At 41.2% G+C, this 18,304-nt stretch overlaps 1 protein-coding gene and 1 long non-coding RNA gene across 4 annotated transcripts in view; one reads left to right on the top strand and one right to left on the bottom strand.

Moving 5' to 3' along the window:
* LOC114598886 (uncharacterized) overlaps positions 1-15,111 on the bottom strand; it is a 51,818-nt gene extending 36,707 nt beyond the window's left edge. For 2 of the 3 annotated variants that reach the window (XR_013392901.1, XR_013392902.1), the window contains exons 1-4: positions 14,972-15,111; positions 14,105-14,172; positions 12,374-12,482; positions 1,582-1,749 (exon numbers count right to left, since the gene is read on the bottom strand). This is a non-coding gene — a long non-coding RNA (uncharacterized LOC114598886). The other variant, XR_013392903.1, reaches the window with a different exon arrangement.
* A 7-nt stretch (positions 15,112-15,118) lies between these two features.
* PDE4B (phosphodiesterase 4B) overlaps positions 15,119-18,304 on the top strand; it is a 253,577-nt gene continuing 250,391 nt past the window's right edge. Inside the window, exon 1 of the mRNA XM_028733175.2 lies at positions 15,119-15,339. The gene's annotated coding sequence lies outside the window, so the exon portion shown is untranslated. The remainder of the gene's footprint in view (positions 15,340-18,304) is intronic.

Raw genomic sequence — 18,304 nt, 5'->3', positions numbered from 1 at the left:
CCAAAATATAGGATTATACCCTTAATAGTCTATTTTTAAGAAAATTTACCTTCCATAGAGATCACAGTTTGTCTTCCTCCCTTCGTTTTTTGTTTGTTTGTTTGTTTTGTAGACAGTATCCCTTAGGGCTATAGTGCTGAGCATTCATACTTGGAAGTAAGTAGTTTTTAAAATCATGCAGTTTGCTTAAAGAGTATGCATTGTCAGAACAGGTCTACTAGCTTGTGACGTTTCATGGAACTATTCATAACATTTTCAGGTATGCTTTTGTTCAATAAATTGTAAGCAAAACTGTTATACCATTGTTAGGTCACATACATATACAGTAAGGTATATGCCTAGCCAGCTAAAATCAGTAGGCTGGCAAGCTTGATTCGGTACTAAATGTTCATATTTAAACTTTTATTTACTCCAGTGTAAAGTTGCATACATGCACAGGGTGGCCATATGCATATCCCTCAAACGTCCAGTTTTAAGTGAGAAACCCCAGAATTACAGAAGCCATCGTGATTTCTGATTCTATCCCAGAATGCCCTCTTTTTGGTCCAACGCTCTCACTTGAGTTATCTAGCTCCTGCGAGAACTCAGGGGCAAAAAAGAAGCATCCCTATTTTGATCAGTTGGAGGGTATGTGCATGTATCACAAAAAAGGGAAAAGGAATGGAAAACACCACCCACAAAAGGTCAAAAGATGCATACATGAACAGCATAAGGGGGCACAAATAACGAGAGATTTCATCCCAGGCCTGCTTAAGCAATACGTAATATACTCTATCTGGCATTTCATATTTACGTGGTTAAGTAGAGCTCACATAAAATGTGTGCATGAATATAACAGAGAGAAGGAGACTTCAGAGGGAGGAAGAGAGCAATTATTAGAAAATGATACTTCATGTAGGTTCCCTTCGTTAAAATAGTGTTAGGATGAGATACGAAGCATGTTGCAAGTAGTTGGAGTATCAAACTTCAAACTGGGTGAACCTGGACTACCTCATCTAAATAAAAGGCGAGCAGAGAACCCTCACATAATATTCATCCATCACCATCACCTCTGCTATTATAGCTCAAAAAGTTTATTAAGAACATAGAAAATTGCCTTATACTGAGTCAGATCTATCTCATTGTTGCTGACACTGATTGGCAGCAGCTGCTCTCCAGGGTTTCAGTCAGGGGACATTTCCAGCCCACATACCAAGAAGGCGGCAGCATTTCTTGAACAACCAGCCCTGTGAAGTCTCAGCCTAGATTAGCAATTTGTTTTGTAACCCACTCATATACGCCTTAAAATGTAAGAAGGCTTAGTATCAACACTTACCCAGCCTCCTCCTCTGCATCAACTGCTGAAAGCAGCTCCTTGGGAAACCTTGATCTGCCTGACTCATTAACCTGCTTTTAATTTCCATAGGAAGACACTATTGAGAAAGACCAGCCCAGATCAAATACTCCACTATTCAGAAGGCATCAAAATGTCTTTGTGATGAGTGATACTTAGGAAGATGCTTTATGCTGAGTCATGTCACTGGTCCACCTAGCTCAGTACTGCGCCTGTTGACTAACAGGACTCTTCAGAATGGAACATACCTGGACACGATGGGGATTGAACTTAGGACTTTTTGCATGCAAAGTACATGCACTACCGCTTGAAGGCAGAAAGGCTGATGGCTCAATTTTGCTAGATGTTCATTCTTGATAGCAACCCCAGAGGTGAAGAGCCTGGTTCATCTTTCAAGTATGAAAGACAGAAGGGCTCTGTAAGAGAGAGGAGGGACAGAACAAAATTACCGGTGAATGTCTTACGTACTTGTTGCGAGAGTCAGTGTGCCTTGATGTTATGATTCATCTCAAATTATAAAGTGACTATTGCTCAGTAACACAAGGCAAGGTTCTCAGAGTGAATGGCTCTATATGGCCAGCATAGGCCACTTCTTGATACCTGCCATGAATCCGAGTGCCCATGACTCACTATGTGGAGGCACCTTAATAAAGAACACGATGTGTCTGCACAGTTCCTTGAGGGAAAGGGAGATTTACGCCCTCATTTTCCCACTGCATTGTGACGAGGGCAACTTCCACAGGGTTCAGTCTGCTTTGGCAATATTGGCAGTGGAAGTAACAAGATCAGCCATCCAACCCATGTGATTCACGGATGAGACCACATCATGTATCTGTTTGAACATAATGCTAAACCACAATTTAGTGTAGTGGTGCAGAACCTCTGGCCTAATCAGGCCTGCAAATCCATTTTTAGCAAGCCATACCCACATGATGTCAGACATGGGAAAGTTCAAGACAGGGTGGCTGTAAAAAGGAAGAATCAGAAGTATACTCTAAGGGCTCATGCAGACTTCCTTTTGCGACATGCTTTCCAGGCACAGGCCCGTGCTTTAAAGCTCCATGTCTGAGCAGTTCTTGTTTCTCGTCCTAGTGCTTTCCCTGGAAAAACCCACATTTTACCACTGAATCAGAGCAAATGGCAATCCTTGGAAAACCCGACTGCGCTTGGCTCCAATTCAATGGTAAAACACAGGCTTTCCTGGGGAAAGTGTCATGACAAAAAACAAGAAAGAAAACTCTTAGACACGGAGCTTGAAAACGTGGACCTGTGCCTAGAAACACAGCACGAAAGGAAGTCTAGATGAGCCCATAATCTTCCTTTGCAGGCAAAATCCAAATGCATCCGTTTTTTTATACCACCCTGAACAACTTGGAGAGAAACCTTGAGTCCTTCCTTCGCAGCCACAAATTGAAGTTACAACCAGATGATGCCGGATGAACTGGGAACCAAGGTACACCTTAAATCCAAATGATCCAATTCAAACCAGTTATCCAAATAGCATAATGACTTCCGATAACAATGCTAAATGTGGAGCATAATGCTATAATGGATTCAATTTGTTGCTCACCCTTCCCCTCGCCCCACTTAAAGAGCCATGGGTGCTTTGGAAGCAATTTTCCACCTTCTTTTTAATCTAAGCAGTTACATAATGGTTTAAATTGTCAACTGCTTCTTTAAAAATATGGGGGGGCCTATAAGCAATTGCTGAAGGAGAGATTTCTCCCTCCGCTAAATCCATCTTCCCATTCAGTGGTTGGCTCAGAGTTGGAGATCCCCCACAACCTACAGGGCATGAAGAGACCACTTTTGTACAAGTGCAAGACTTAAGGGTACGGTACTCTTCTCAAATAAGAAAATATTTTAAAATAAAGGAGGAAATTCAACACCGTGCTATGTTAAACGTTCCATCAGTAAGACCTTTTCAGCTTGCCAGATTGAATAATTCCTTCTCTCCTGCCCCCATGTGCTGTTCTGGAGGTTCTCCTGAACCCCCTCAAACCAATTTGGGGGGCCAGGGGATGGGAAAGGAGGGGAGGAAGTCCCACTGTGCAACAGGGAGTCCTTGCACAGGGCATCTACTGAAGTGAATCTCACCCTCAGAGTTTTTTTCAGTGCAGTACCAACTTGGACTAGCTCAGTAGCAGCTCCTCAATGTGGCCAGCAAGTTTGGAATTAAAACAAGTACAGTGGTACCTCGGGTTACATACACTTCAGGTTCCAGACTCTGCTAACCCAGAAATAGTGCTTCAGGTTAAGAACTTTGCTTTAGGATGAGAACAGAAACCCTGCTCCGGCGGCGCGGCAGGCCCCATTAGCTAAAGTGGTACCTCAGGTTAAGAACAGTTTCAGGTTAAGAACAGACCTCCAGAATGAATTAAGTACTTAACCCGAGGTACCACTGTATGGGAGAACGTGCAGTACTGTATATCCCTTCTTCCCCCTTGCTTCCCCCAACCCAGGACAAAAGGGGATTCTGGTCAGAATTCCCATCCATTCCACCCTCCCAGTAAACGCCAATAGCAGCAGAGTTCAAGAGAGTTCTATCGCCTCAATTTGTTTAGGTGCCCGAGAGAGCAGAGAATTGAATCTGCACCCCACATTAAATGTGAAGAGTTAATAGGGGTTGGTGCTGCCAGGGAGGGGGGGGGGGAATGGAGAGCTACGGATCGCCACCACAAGAGTTCGGAACAAAACGTAACACTTTTGAGGCACTGAAACAAAGATTCTAAATTGCTAATGAAGCTTCCTTAAGTAAAGAAGAGCAACACTGTCATCCCCTTTCTATTGTGCCCTACTCTGTGGTGCTGTTGAGTAATTTGTAGGCCCAGACTTTACAGCTGTCCCTGTGTTTTACTTCACTTCCATCAGAATGGGGGTTCAGTAGGCCCTGTTGCAATTGCTGTTGATTCTGCTGTGTGAGTCCCTTGACTTCTGCTCCAGAGTGCTGTCCTGACAGCACCATTGACTCAAATTACTAGCTCTTCACATTACTAGCTTGAAATGGGAGTTTGCTGCTTTCTCTCTCTCTCTCTTTCTCTTTTTTCTGCCCAAATCCGAACAGCTGGCTTTCAGTCAGAACAGTTTCCTTCCCTGCAACATTGGGCCTACCATGTGGTCACTCCCCTCCACTGCTAGAACTCTTACATGTACCACCATGGCTACACACACTACACATTTAAAGCACACAAACAGCCTACTGGAGTCCTGGGAACTGGAAATTATAGCTGGGTTATTATTATTTTTGAAAAAGGGTGAAGGATTTTGAGTGTGGATGGGGACCCTATGTGACCCCGCAGATTCCCTCGGTTTTGCACCCTCAGAAACCACGCACACCCTCTGAAGGTTACAAATATATGTAATATATCCTGCTTTGCTAGCGCAGTCTCTGACAACTAACATTTTTCAGACTTCATCAATGGCAGGAGCCTGTCTAAAAGAACATTATGAAAAACCCTTGAAGCTATCCTGGTCCAAACATCTGTTCTTGCAAGGTTGCATTAGCAGGGCCATAACTGCATTAGAGTGGAGCTACAAATTCAATACAGTTGGAGATAATGGTGGTATAAGTGTTTCTTCATAGATGATAGTCTAGTGGAGGCGAAATCCGGGAATCAACAGTTTTAAAAAACACAAAAAGCCAGGCTACTTTCAATGCCTTTAATGCACAAGGCACCAAAAGTATTGCAGAAACAATAAAAAGTCCTGTAGGACAGAACTGTTGTCCATTTGTGTTGCAGCAGAATAACATGGATGCTCTTCTGGAATTCGTTGCCATCAAAAATATTTCAATATAGGGGTGAAATGCAAGCCAGAATTTGAAGCACTTCTCAGTTTCAAATATTTGCCTTAAAAATGAAATAATTCTAATTGCAATGAAAGATTGAACAATACCTTATTTACAAGCAAGTAGCATTAACAACAGGTTTAGTGCTGTCACAGTTAGTGATGGAAGGATCGGTTGATTTTGGTTACCTCAGTTTCTACAGTCTTAAATCTAATTCTCCACATTTCTGCAGCAATTTGTGATTTATTTATTTATTAAAAAAACCTTATGAAAATTCATTGCATTTTAATGAGCTCTTCCCCTCATAAAGACATTTTCCATGCAATTTTAACCAATGTACAGATTTGTGCAGGGAATTTCTCCAATATAATGTATTTTTGTATATTATTTTGACTAATATATTTATTTTTACACACACTTCCTCCTGATATGTGCATAATTCTAAACACTGTTTGTATGAGAACTGTATCATGAAATTTGGATATGTGAATTTTGAAGGATAGCTGTGCTTTGGTTCAAATATTTCAGAAAGTGTGAATTTGATAAATTCACCTTTGAATGTGAACTGAATCAAATTTCTTCTGCATCCTTAGTTGTTTACTTATGGAGTTCAGTGGAACTTATTTTCAGGTAAATGTGTATAGGACTGAGATGTTGAAAATACTGACATTTTTCACAGGTACTTCCCATACTCCTGACTGGTTGCACTGTAATTACATCCCAGTAATATAAAATGGTGTCCTATAAATAAGAAACAAATAGATTGCAGACAAATGTGATGTCCTTAGTATCATTACAGTATCTTTGATAATTAACAGGTGATTGAATACGTATCAGTTTTTAAGAGGACAACCCAAAAATAAGGTAAATGTTTCTACATATTAATAGGAGCCCCTCAGAATGTAGTTGTATATAAGTTTGTAAAGAAATTTATCTAGAGGAACTAAACAGGGATGCCCTTTATACCCTCTGCTCTTTGCTACTGTCATTTATCCGTAAAGGTAAAGGTACCCCTGACTGTCAGGTCCAGTCACGGACGACTCTGGGGTTGCGCACTCATCTCGCTCTATAGGCCAAGGGAGCCGGAGTTTGTCCACGTACAGCTTCCAGGTCATGTGGCCAGCATGACTAAGCCGCTTCTGGCGAACCAGAGTAGCACACAGAAACGGCGTTTACCTTCCCGCTGGAGTGGTACCTATTTATTTACATGCACTTTGACGTGCTTTCGAACTGCTAGGTGGGCAGGAGCAGGGACCGAACAACGGGAGCTCACCCTGTTGCGGGGATTCAAACCGCAGACCTTCTGATCATTTAACCTTGGGCTATCGCAATAACAGAAAACATACACATTCATAGGATCCAATATGGCTCTTTGGATACTAATATAATCCCTGTGTCTCACTCCCAGAAATCTTATAAATAAGTCATAAGGTTATTATCTAGTTACAGTGAAATATCAGGCTATAAAATAAATTATAAGATAGCACAGTGGCTACGTTATAATGTTTCGAATGAAAATTTAAAAGATGTTCAAGGAATAACCAAAACACCATGGAGAAATGAACAAAGAATTAGATATTTGGGAATATGAGTTACAAATAAATGGGAAGATAGAGTAAATGATTGATTGATTAATTAATTAATTAATTAATTACCGAAAGCTATTTCATGAGTAGGAGAAAGAACTGGAATTTTGGAATTTCTTCTCTCTCTCATGGTATGGGAGAAAATCTACTGTAAAATAAATATCTTGCCCATAATTTTGTTTATTATACTCCTAAACATTCCATTAGTTACTCCATCTGAAATACTGTCAAAATGGCAGAGACTGAAAGTTTTATATGAAACAACACACACACACACACACACACGCACACACACACGAGGTAGCTGCCAAAATTCTATTAAAAACCAAGCAGCAGAAGTATGGCAGTACGTAGCATAAAGTTGTTATTAAAAAACAAAATTGGCAGGCAAGCCCCACCTACAATATACTGTCGGCCCTGGACATTGCCCAGACCTAGAGGGTACATAACTGCCCAATCACAGGCATACTAAATTCCTGGGTTTTTCTGCTGTTTTCTATAAGCAACAGCTCTAAGTCCTCTATCGCAGAGAGGAAAAAAGGTGTCTAAAATAACTAGATTTCGGAAAGCCTGTGTGAGTCTATCAGTTAATGCTATGGTTGCAAGCAGGTGAGAGAGGAACGAAATTTTCTCCTCTCTGAGGAGTCACTCAACAATTCTTAGCACCCTCCATAAACTATAGTTATCAGGATTCTTTGGGATAAAGCATGACTGTTGAAGAGTGCTCTAGATATATGGAGGAAGAGGGGAAAGAATGAATTGACCTCATGCCTCTTACAGTTTATAAGGGTATCCAGAAAGCGAATGGGAATTAGGGCTAGCAAAACAAATCCTGTGATATTTTAAAAAATTGTCCTTCTTACATTTTGGAAGTGGTGAATCTTTCATTTTTACTAGCTTATGCACTTTTAAGCAGTTATATCCTAGCACAGGGTGGTTCCATGTCAAAGCACTCTTGAAGCCCACTTGGTATGAAAAGTTGGACCACCCTACATGAGCATATGCAAGTTATACCCTGGCTGGAGAAGAGCCTTGCGAAATTCAGAGAAGTGACAATTTAGAAGAATGGCTTCAATTGGCAGAGTTTCAGAAAATGGAAATTAAGTATTTTACCATGTGTGGTGGGATTGTAGTAAAATTAAAAAAATATGGGAAATGATATACAATGAGTTGAAGAAAATGTTCCAATTAACATTTGTAAAAAAGCCTGAAGCGTTTTTGTTAGGGATTGTAGGAAAAGACCTGCCAAGGAAATTGAAAAACATCTTCATGTACGTGACAACGGTGGCAAGAGTCTTAATAGCACAAGGATGGAAGAACGAAGAAATCCTGACCAAAGAACTGTGGCAAGAGAAACTGATGGACTGTGCGGAATTGGCAAAATTGACACGCAAACTATGTGATAAGGACAACTGTGACTTTAAAGAAGAATGGGAACCTTTTACAAAGCACTTAAAGAAACAACAAAATGAACTGGACTCCTTGGCAGGTTTTGAATAAACATACACAAACTTTTTATTGGTAACATATAGATAGATCAATTAAAGATCTTTACAATTTTATAATATGCAGAGAATAACATGTGCTGAAAAACCAGAGAGAGGAGCTGAGGAAAGTCTGGGGTGGGGTGGGAAAGTTGGTTTTTTTTTTTCTTGGGGAGGGAAAAACGGGGGGGGGGGGATGAGGATGATGAGTTTTTGATAAATTGCTATGTTGAAATTCTTAATTAAAAATATTCAAAAAAGAAAAAAAGAAAATGTAAATTAAGTAGGTTTGCCTTTAAATGCATACAGAATTGAAAATTCTCCCGCATACCTACTTGCGGTAAAGCGGGATGTTTCAGGAGAGAAGAACGGAGAAGAGGAAGAACTCTTCCCATCAAGCCCATGCAAAGGGGCGGGGGGCAGCTGGGTACACTTGTCCCAGGCCTCGGAAGGCTAAGCTAATAGGGGGACCCTGCTAGAGACTGTTTGAGTTTATAACTTCATTCTAACAAGACTCCCACCCTGGGCCTCAGACAAGCTCTGCATGGGCCTGCTTCCCATCATTCTCCAGACACGTACCTTACCCCACTGTCATTCACAGGAAAACCTCTCTTCTGAAGAAGCCAGAACAGCAGGAAAGCCTCTTGCCTGAGGCCACCTGGACTCCTGAACAGCAGCACGCTGTGCATGGATTGGGGTTACACTGCAAAGATTCTGCTGTAGTACTGCAAAGATTCACTTGTACTGAAAAACAGAGCCCGTCTTAATATGCTCCTTTCAGTCATTTACTTCTAAATAAAAATCCTTTTTATTTAGACATGCATTTTGAATCACAACATCTGAGACAATCCAAGTTTTAGGTTTCTACAAACAGCATAACAAAGAAGTTCTGGGCTAGGTTTGTACTACAAAGGAATTACCATCAATAAAACTATAAATATTCAGGTCTGTTCACATTAAAGAAAATGCATTGGCAGTGAAGAGAGCACAGCCTGTGTTGCATGATTATTATTTTTTCATGTTGCCAAAATAAATAATTATAACTAGGCCTGAAATGCAACATTCAGCTTCCAGTTTTAATTTCCAGCTTCTGTAGTTGAACTTGATGTTGAATTGTGTGTGTCTATCAATTTGCAGAACAATATTTTTTTTACCCCTAAATCCTCTTTTGATCAGATTTCCTTATTTTATTTTAAACTATTTATCTGATGTAGGGCACATAGCAAAGACAATGAAAAGCCCTTCGGTCACGGCATTTTCTGTCACTTGATATGAAATTGATTTCATGTCGATATTTTAAAAACAAGTTTAAAAGGGGGAACGAGTAATAGTTCCAGAGCCCAGCACCAAAGATGAGGCCACATCCTCATAATACATTTTAAGCATGTGATGTCTCACAGTCCCACAAAGAATCTTAGTAACTGTAGTTTACTCCCCAAAGAACTCTAATTTCCAGCAACCTTAACAAACTACACAGTTCAGGATGCTTGAGGGGCCAGCCATGCGCCTAAAATGTATTGCATGGACATAGCCTAGGACTCAGACCTCTGCCAATGATACCTCTGCTTTTCTCCAAATTCAGAAGTCCTTTTTTTGTTTCTCCACCCCCTCTGCAGTTGGAGGGCCTTTTTTGGCAGTGAAGCAGCATGCCTCTTTGCAGAAGCAATTAAGATCCTTCTTCTACAAGACTGATTTTTTTCCACATGCTTAATCATTCCAGCTTTAATAACACTTCCTACCAACTCTTTGAGAATATCAGCACACATGTGGGTGGCAGAAACGCAATGGATATTACATTGATTAAAGTCACTTTACAAAAACTACTGAGTAATAGAAATTTTCTGAGCACCTGTATACCAGGATCAGTGACATTCAATTTCCCCCCATAAAAGATCCAGTAAAAGAAAAGGGTAGTAAGATATCTCCAAGTTGTTCAGAGTCAAAAATTACTTAACTATACATAGCTTGCTGTTTGTTCTTACATTCACTAAAAATACTGAATCCCACTCTAGATGTGGAGACTTCACCTTAGCATTGCTCACAGACTTTAATCTCTTCTTCGTGGCTTAAAAACTTGTTTTGTATAATTATGAAAGCTGGGATTGTCAGAATGGAGGGTTTTGCCCCTCCATTCTGTGGTGGAATATATGTACAGTCCTCCAATTCTAATGGGTGCAGTCTACTTAGGGATACACACACACACACACACACACACACACACACACACGGATAAAATCCCGTTTGCAAAAATGCTACAAAAAACTACATCAACTGAAATTCTGAGATTAGAGAGCCCATTACTTAAACAAAAAAAAAATCATCCCTAATGCCTATTTACCAATATATAAGCACATTTCCCCCATAAACAACACTAATTGACACTAACCCAAATGAGCACAAAATGCTCTCTGTAGCATGACTTCCTGGATTGTAATGATGATTCAAGCTTGTTTGTTTATTCACTAATGTGCATAATCTGAAAATCCACAGCAGGGTTCCTAATTAATATGGGAGAATTAGCAAGAGTCTGCTTTGTAGCTTCCAATTAAACTTCTGCAGAGGCAGAAGAGGTGTTTTGTGCCCTGATGACAAGTTGCTTCTGTGGCATTGCCATCACCCTACCTGCTTTGTGTTTTTTTTAATCTACGGCAGTTCACATCAACATAATTGCTTCAGTCTTCATCAGAATATTTCATGTCATATTAATTATGCATTTATTTATTTTTTAATGAACGCAGGACCTGCTACTTTAATTATTTTTCAAGCATCACTGTTCTGGCCTGTCCACCATCCTCATTCTCCAATACTGAGCAGCACTTTATTGTTGAGCATGCCCAGCCACCCAACCCTGGGTGTAAATATTTTTTTCAAAATAATAAGAGAGAGAACTCTTCCCACCGCCACCTGCTAAGCAGAGTGGGAGCAAAGTCACCAGTGTTGCAGTGGAGAAAGTAGCACCAGGAACACAGCAGGGGGGCAGAGGACACTTTGACCAGGGCCCTCTCAGACTTGGTAGCATCATCTGTCCTTTTCAGAGTGGTGTAGCCTGAGCAAACATAGGATATGATGGATGTTCCATCAGTGTGCAGAAAGGATGGTTGCTTTTTGCTCTTGCTGGCAAGTGATTGCTCTGGGAGTATCCACAGGAGCGGTGTTTTAAAATAATTTCCCAAATAACATTTTATTCTCCTTATTCAGGATACTAGCAGCCTCAAACCCAGCGTTACTCAGAATTCTAAGGTGGGGAAAATCAGTGGTTAAAGTCGGTGCAGTTTTTAAGTTTCAGTCCACCACCTTAATTCAAAATGGTGTCCAATTGTATCAAAACATAGACGAAACCCTGTTTCTTGACTTTAGGAATTGTTATGCATGGTTTCATTATGATATCTTAAGAGCTGCTGAAATGCAGAGCAAAAAAATAACAGCTTTCAAAAATTAATAGGAGATTCTCAGATCCCTCTTCATGCTAGCAATTAAGGACTTCTTTCTTATACAAGCGGCAACCATTTTGCACAGGGGTTCCATTCCTGATCCCTGTGTGTTTCAGCGAAGCGTAGTAATAATAATAATAATAATAATAATAATAATAATAATAATAATAATTTATTTATACACCGCCCATCTGGCTGGGCTTCCCCAGCCACTCTTGGGCAGCTTCCAACAAAATATTAAAATATCGTAATACATCAAACATTAAAAGTGTCCCTAAACAGGGCTGCCTTCAGATGTCTTTTAAAAGTCTGGTAGTTGTTGTTCTCTTTGACATCTGGTGGGAGGGTGTACATAAGCCTTCCCTGTTCAGCCCTGGCCCTGTTTTCGGGCAACTTCTGCATCAGCAACAAGTGTGTAACTGCGCATCAATTTTGGACGCACATAGAATGGTTGCTATTGGACTACTATTGGAAGTTAAATTTGACTTGTGTGGGGTTGGTTTGATGAGTATGAGAGGGTATATTAACTACAATTTATCTCTTCAGTCTCCCATGTGCGTAAGTTAAAGAGGGTTTTAAAATCTCATCCTGGGCAGCAAAATAGAAGCTTTGGGAATTAGGCTGCAAAACCTGCCTTTTGAGCAGGTCCAGCTAACGAAGTAAGCTGGCTTTCCCCTTCTTACCTCACTTAACAAAACAACAACAACAACAACAACAACTTGTAAAGTAAGTTTAAAATATGATTTACTTACTCAATAGTCTTGCATTGGTTCCCAGCAAAGGCAGCAGTAAAAACTATACAGGCAAAATACTTATATTTGGAGCCTGGAGCTGGAGCAAGAAGAGACATGTCTGCTTTCGCTGTTGGTTGAAGAAGAGAGCAAAGAGAGAGAGGGCAACAAGAAGGAGAAGGGTTTGTATCTCTTGCTTCTTCCTGCCATATAAATATGCTTAAAGTGGCTTACAGCAGAAATGCAAATCAATACAACATTACAATATCAAATATAAGTAAATCAATAAATAACTCAAGTTAAATAAATAACACTTAAAATCATCATAAAACAAACTGTCCTTCAGTTAAAACATATCAATTAATAACAAATATAATGATCATCCTAATGTAATCTCATGACAACAATAATATATCTAACAGCCACTGCATGGCAGTACTATACCAAATTGTACAAAAATTAACAAATTTTCATAGGGGCTAAAAGAACTGTGCTCATAGTTCCTTGAAGCTTGATCATACATTGTAAAATAAATAGCAATTAATACTACTGTGCTATAAGGTGCATAAGAACTTAAAGTGGCAAAAAATTTCATAGCATGTTTCACAGCAGTTTGATTGTATAAACTCCTAAAAACAACACCTCTTCATCAATCCTCGCTGGGAGGCACTCTTCTGTCAACAACAAACAGATGGCTTTGATCACCTTTGCTTAGGACTCTCACCACAGTTTCCCATTAAAGACATCAGATAATCCCCAATCCACAGCTCAGATAGAGAATTCTATATTTGTAATTATTCCTCTATATTCCACGGACAAGGCCCTTTAGGATTTTTTTCTGTGAATATCACTTGAAAGTTGCAATCATATTGTCTTTCAGTGAAGTAGGTCCTTGTAGAATCTCATGCCTTGCTTCACTGACATCATGGCAGGCTCAGTCCACAGACCTCGCAACATCTTTTGCCACAGTGGTTTAACAATCAATCCCTCTTCCCAGGGAATCCTGGGAATTATAACTCTCTGAGGGGACTAGGGGTGTCCAAACAACCCTCAGCACCCCTAACAAACAACAGTTCCTAGGAAGCCGTGACTATTTAAAGTGGTATGGTACTGCTTTAAATGTACACTGTGGCTGGATTCTGAGACAATGGATGAGGAAGCTGACAAACAGCTCCATCACCCAGATTTGTTGTAAGTCTGGAAGCTGGCTGAAGGTGGACTGAGGTTGGTGGGGCAGTACCCTGTTTCCCCCACTGAACCAGCCTTTATCAATGCTTACCCACCACTGTTGCTATCAGTGGCTACCAACTCTTGCTCCCACAGGCAGTGCTGCAGCCGCAGAACTGCCAGTGATTCACCCACTCACCCTGAATGAGCTTACTTGATGGCACCGGAGCTTTTGCGATGAGTGCCAAGGGCTCACTCAGCTCCAGTCTGCACCAGCCATGTTTTGGGTGATATAACATGGCATACCCTGGCCTCCACCCTCAAAACAGTATAAGGTAATCCCGTCCAGGATAGGCTGAGTAACTGGCAACTGCAGCACTACTAAGGAGCAGAACTGGTGGTGGTAGTGCCTGATGGAGGCCCAGGTCAGCATGTGTGGTGGCCACCAGTGGCCCTATGCAGAGGGCCTGCTCAAGCCTTGCCAGTTGTGCAAACAGCCCCTCTTCCTCCCTTGCGGAAATGGTTTATAAAAGTAGCATTCTTGGAGGAGTGGAAGGAGATTGGACCTATGCAGCTTTGCCTTACCTCTTTTACTGCTAGCTGGAATACATGTTCATTCAGTTTCTGTCTCATATCAGTATAAATCCTGGGAACTGTAGTCACACAAAGGGACAAAGAATATCCAGTTAAGAATTGTTGCATACTGTACAAAACTGCGGGGCTTTTGGGGCGAGATAAGGAAATCAATCTGGTTTCAAACCTTTAGTACATATGTGCATGCAAAACAATTTCTGTGTGGCAAGAAACGACTGTGCAAATGTGTGCTATGCAAAATACTGTACTATGTAAAGCAAATACAGGCTATTCCAGGTTTGGGCAAACAGAGAAACCTCCTCTCTTTCACAAGACCACCTCCTTGTGGGAAACTGCAGGTGGAAATGGGTAATGTTCAAATAATGACGGTGTGCAAATTTTATGAGAAAAACACAGGAGTGTCATGTGCCGTGAAGTATCAGTTTGGGCAAATATGGCCACAGAGAAGCACTTCTTATCTGAGAAACTTCTAAGCAGCTTGTAAGGACTGAAGTATTGAAGTCTGACAAAGCGGCGCAGACTACATTGCGATATATAACATCCCGTGTAGGCCCCATTTTATGACTTCCCTTGCCTGACGGCTAGTATGCCCCTTGCTCATTAAAGAAGGGGTGGAGGATCATTTGTGCCCCCACGGATCTCTGAAGCTAATCTTTCAGCCTCCTGCCCGAGATTTAATCTTTCTTTCCCCCACCCCTTCCTCCCAAAGCCACGCGAGCTCTCTGCCGTCCCCACTGACCAGGGCGCAACTGGTGTTTGCGTGCTTGGAGAGGGTCTGTCAGCGCCTGGAGCTGCCTGGCTGAGCAGAGCAGCCTCGACAAGTGGTGTCCCGCCCTCTCCCCTCCTTCACACACACACCAACTGTGTTACGTTGCCGTTCAGCGCGCTGCTTCGGGCAGCCTGGCAGAGCTGTAAGGCAGCCTTAGGTGCCGCTGTTGCCGCTGCTGCTCACGAAGAGGCGCCGCCGAGGAGAGACCGAGGCTGCTGCTGCTGCTGCTGCTGCTGCTGCTGCTGGGCGCTGCTGGGGGAGCATCAGGTGGAGGAGCAACAACGAGCGCTAGTCGGGAGGCGCAGAAAAGAAAGCGCCTTTTCGCCTCTCCGGCGGAAGCAGCGAGGGAGCCTCGTTTCAGGGCGCGCGGGGCGGGCAGGCGGAGAGGGAGCGCGCGCCGCCGCCGCCGCCGCCGCCGCCGCCACTGCCGCCTCCGCTAGGAAGGATAGCGGCAAAGGTAAGATACTCCCGGGCGGGGGGGGGGGGGAGGCGAGTAGCCAAGGGACGCCGAGGTGGTGCAGCAACGCTTTTGGCCCCTCAGCCCTTACCAAAAAAAACCCGTGGGAACTGGCGTGGGTTGTTTACCTAGGCGGTGCGGGGAGGTGGGCAGCACACTCGCTTTCCCGTCAGAGGGGTACCAAAAGATGACCTGGGTGGCGGTGGGGAGACGGGCGGAGGAGGAATTTAGGGGTTTTTTATATAAAAATATTATTAAAATTAGTTTAAGCCACCCAAAAGGGAGACCAAAATGCCTCCCCGCCTGCCTGCCGACGGTGTTCTGGCTTCTGGAACGTGCTGCACATATGCAAGGCTCTCTGGCTCGCGCTGGCGAGGACAAACTCCTGGCGCCTTTTCGCCGCCAGAGCACCCACAGGAAGAACAGCACCGGTGAACTTTGGGGTGCCAAGGTGCCTGTCGAGGAGACTTCTCGGGGGCGACAGGTTAAGACTAGCCTGCCTGTTCCCTGTGCTGACAGCTGAGGCGAAGCACCCGACGGTTGGAGGTTGGGGGGCGGGCGGGTGATCCTCTGAACTTGCACCAAACAATCTCTGGAACAAAAACTCTGCCCAAACCGTGAAGTGAGTGTGTGGTATCATAACGGAGGGTTAACAGTTCAGTGGAAAGCAGGGCAATTTGCACTGTTTTGCTTATAGCTGCGCTGTGATTATTTCCTTGCTTTTCTTTTTGACCTACTTTCTGGGGGGTGGCTGGGTGGGGGGATGGATAAATGGGTTGCAGAACTGTGGGAGATATTTGAACGGTTGTGACAACACTAGTTCATGCCTTCTACTTACGGTTGTATCCCTTAGTCTGCTTTTGATCTTTAATACGATGCATCAAGGAAAATTAGTTTTACCTTAGCATACTCGTTCACCAGTGATATACATACATGGTGGATGTGTTCAGGTTACACTCACATCTCTTTGGCCATAATATTTACACATTATACAGTAGATCTAATTAGGACTGCATCATTTCTGAATTTTACTGCTGCATTTATATAAGATTGAGACATGTGAAAAAATGGGTATCCTCACTAATAAGCAAAGTGTGTGTGTGCACGCTTCATCCATTTTTTTCCCTTTTGAAAAGTAATTTCAGTTATTAATCCTTAAGTTCTCAGCTCTTTCTAACCTGTTGCTATCACATTCATAAGATTTGTAATGGAATGGCAGGACACTGGCCCACACATTTTGGTATTTTTGCCTTCTATCATATATTATGTTTAGAAAAACAAAATGAATCAGTCTAAGTTTATCTCTGTTCAATGTTTTTTCTTGTAATAACAATAATTGTGTGGTCCATTTTCTTTCCTTTATTTTACATCTTTTTATATAAGTTAATGTTTTTCTTTTATGTAGTGTGATGTGGAGGGACTTGTGGGTATAGGAAGACCTTGAGAACTGTCCCTCCATTTTTGATTTACATATTGTTTGGAGGACATATTTGTGTTTTTAGGTGGTTGGTTCACAGTGAGGGTAACAGGTGACATGGAATTGATGGAGCATTGTATGTATTTCCTGAACAAGAAAAAGAGAGCAATCAATTCAGTTGCTGTGCAGGGACACTCATGGAGAGTCCCATAAAGTAACTGTCTTGAAGATTAACCATAAGATTTACAGAAAAGGCTAGAGAATCCTGAATTAGAAGGTTGTATTATTTTACGTTCATTGTCAGCAGCTGTATATATTTCAAGGTGTCATTATCTACATGGAAGAAGAAAATCCTTTTATTGGAACTATACTATTTAGGAGCCAATATACCTAATATGTTGGTTGGGTAACAGTGGGTTTTTAAAACATATACAGTATTAAGAAATCTTTTTTAATTTTTTTTTTAAAATTCCAAGATTTTTTAGAAAAATAACAACATTTCCCCATTCATCTTAACACCAAATTCATCTTGTTTGACCGCCACCCCCCGGTTTCCAATTTTTTTCATTTCTTCCCCTTGCATATAATTACTTTTCCAATTAATTTTCGCTTCTTCATATTTAACTAAAATATCAAATTAGTTCATAAATGCTACACCAATCCTGCTAATATTTTGACATATTTACAGTGGTCTTTAACATAGTCTATAATTTTTTTCCAATCTCTCTCGAATTATTTCTTGTCTTGGTGTCTGATTTTCACAGTAAGTTTTTCATTTCGGCATAGTCCATCATCTTAATTATCAATTCTTTCTTCGTTGGTACACCCTCCTCTTCCCACTTTTAAGCAAATAGCATTCTAGCAGCCATTGTAGCATACATAAATAGTCTCTTTACATTCTTTAGTATTTCTTCCCCCATTATTCCAAGCAAAAAAGGCTTCTGGTTTTTTATGAAAAGTTTTCTTAAACATCTTTTTTAATTCATTATATATCATTTCCCAGAAGTCTTTTGCCTTTTTACAGGTCCACCACATATGCAAAAACGTACCTTCATTATCTTTACATTTCCAGCATATTTTAGAGGATTTTTTTTACATTTTCGCAATCTTTACTGGGGTCACATATCTAAAGAAATCAATACTGTACTTCATATTTAAATAATGATGTTAGTTTTGGTTATACATGCAACTGAAAACAAAAAACAAAAATTTTCTCCCTTCCTCTTTCATTTTGTTACCTGCAAGATTTGTGTTATGTATATTTAGTTTGAAAGGGTAGTTAAGTATGTAGAAGCAGAAAATTACCCATTACATCTTAAGGCCAAATGTATTTGTTATTACAAGAACTTTAGTAACAGTACTTTGCTATTTACATCCAACTCCTGCAAACACACTCAAGAGTTGCGTCCAACAAAGGAAAGATAAACACAACCATCAGATAAAGTTAAAAATATTACAAATTAAAAGTTATTGCAAGCCAAAACTTTTTTATCTGAAGCTATATACTAATATTTACTTGATCAACTTTGTGCATAATATATCTGCATT

This window comes from Podarcis muralis, chromosome 5 (genome assembly GCF_964188315.1).
Source record: "Podarcis muralis chromosome 5, rPodMur119.hap1.1, whole genome shotgun sequence".
Classification (NCBI taxonomy): Eukaryota; Metazoa; Chordata; class Lepidosauria; order Squamata; family Lacertidae; genus Podarcis; species Podarcis muralis.
The sequence above is the reverse complement of the archived record's forward strand: the minus strand, read 5'-3'. Positions and strand labels throughout refer to the sequence as shown.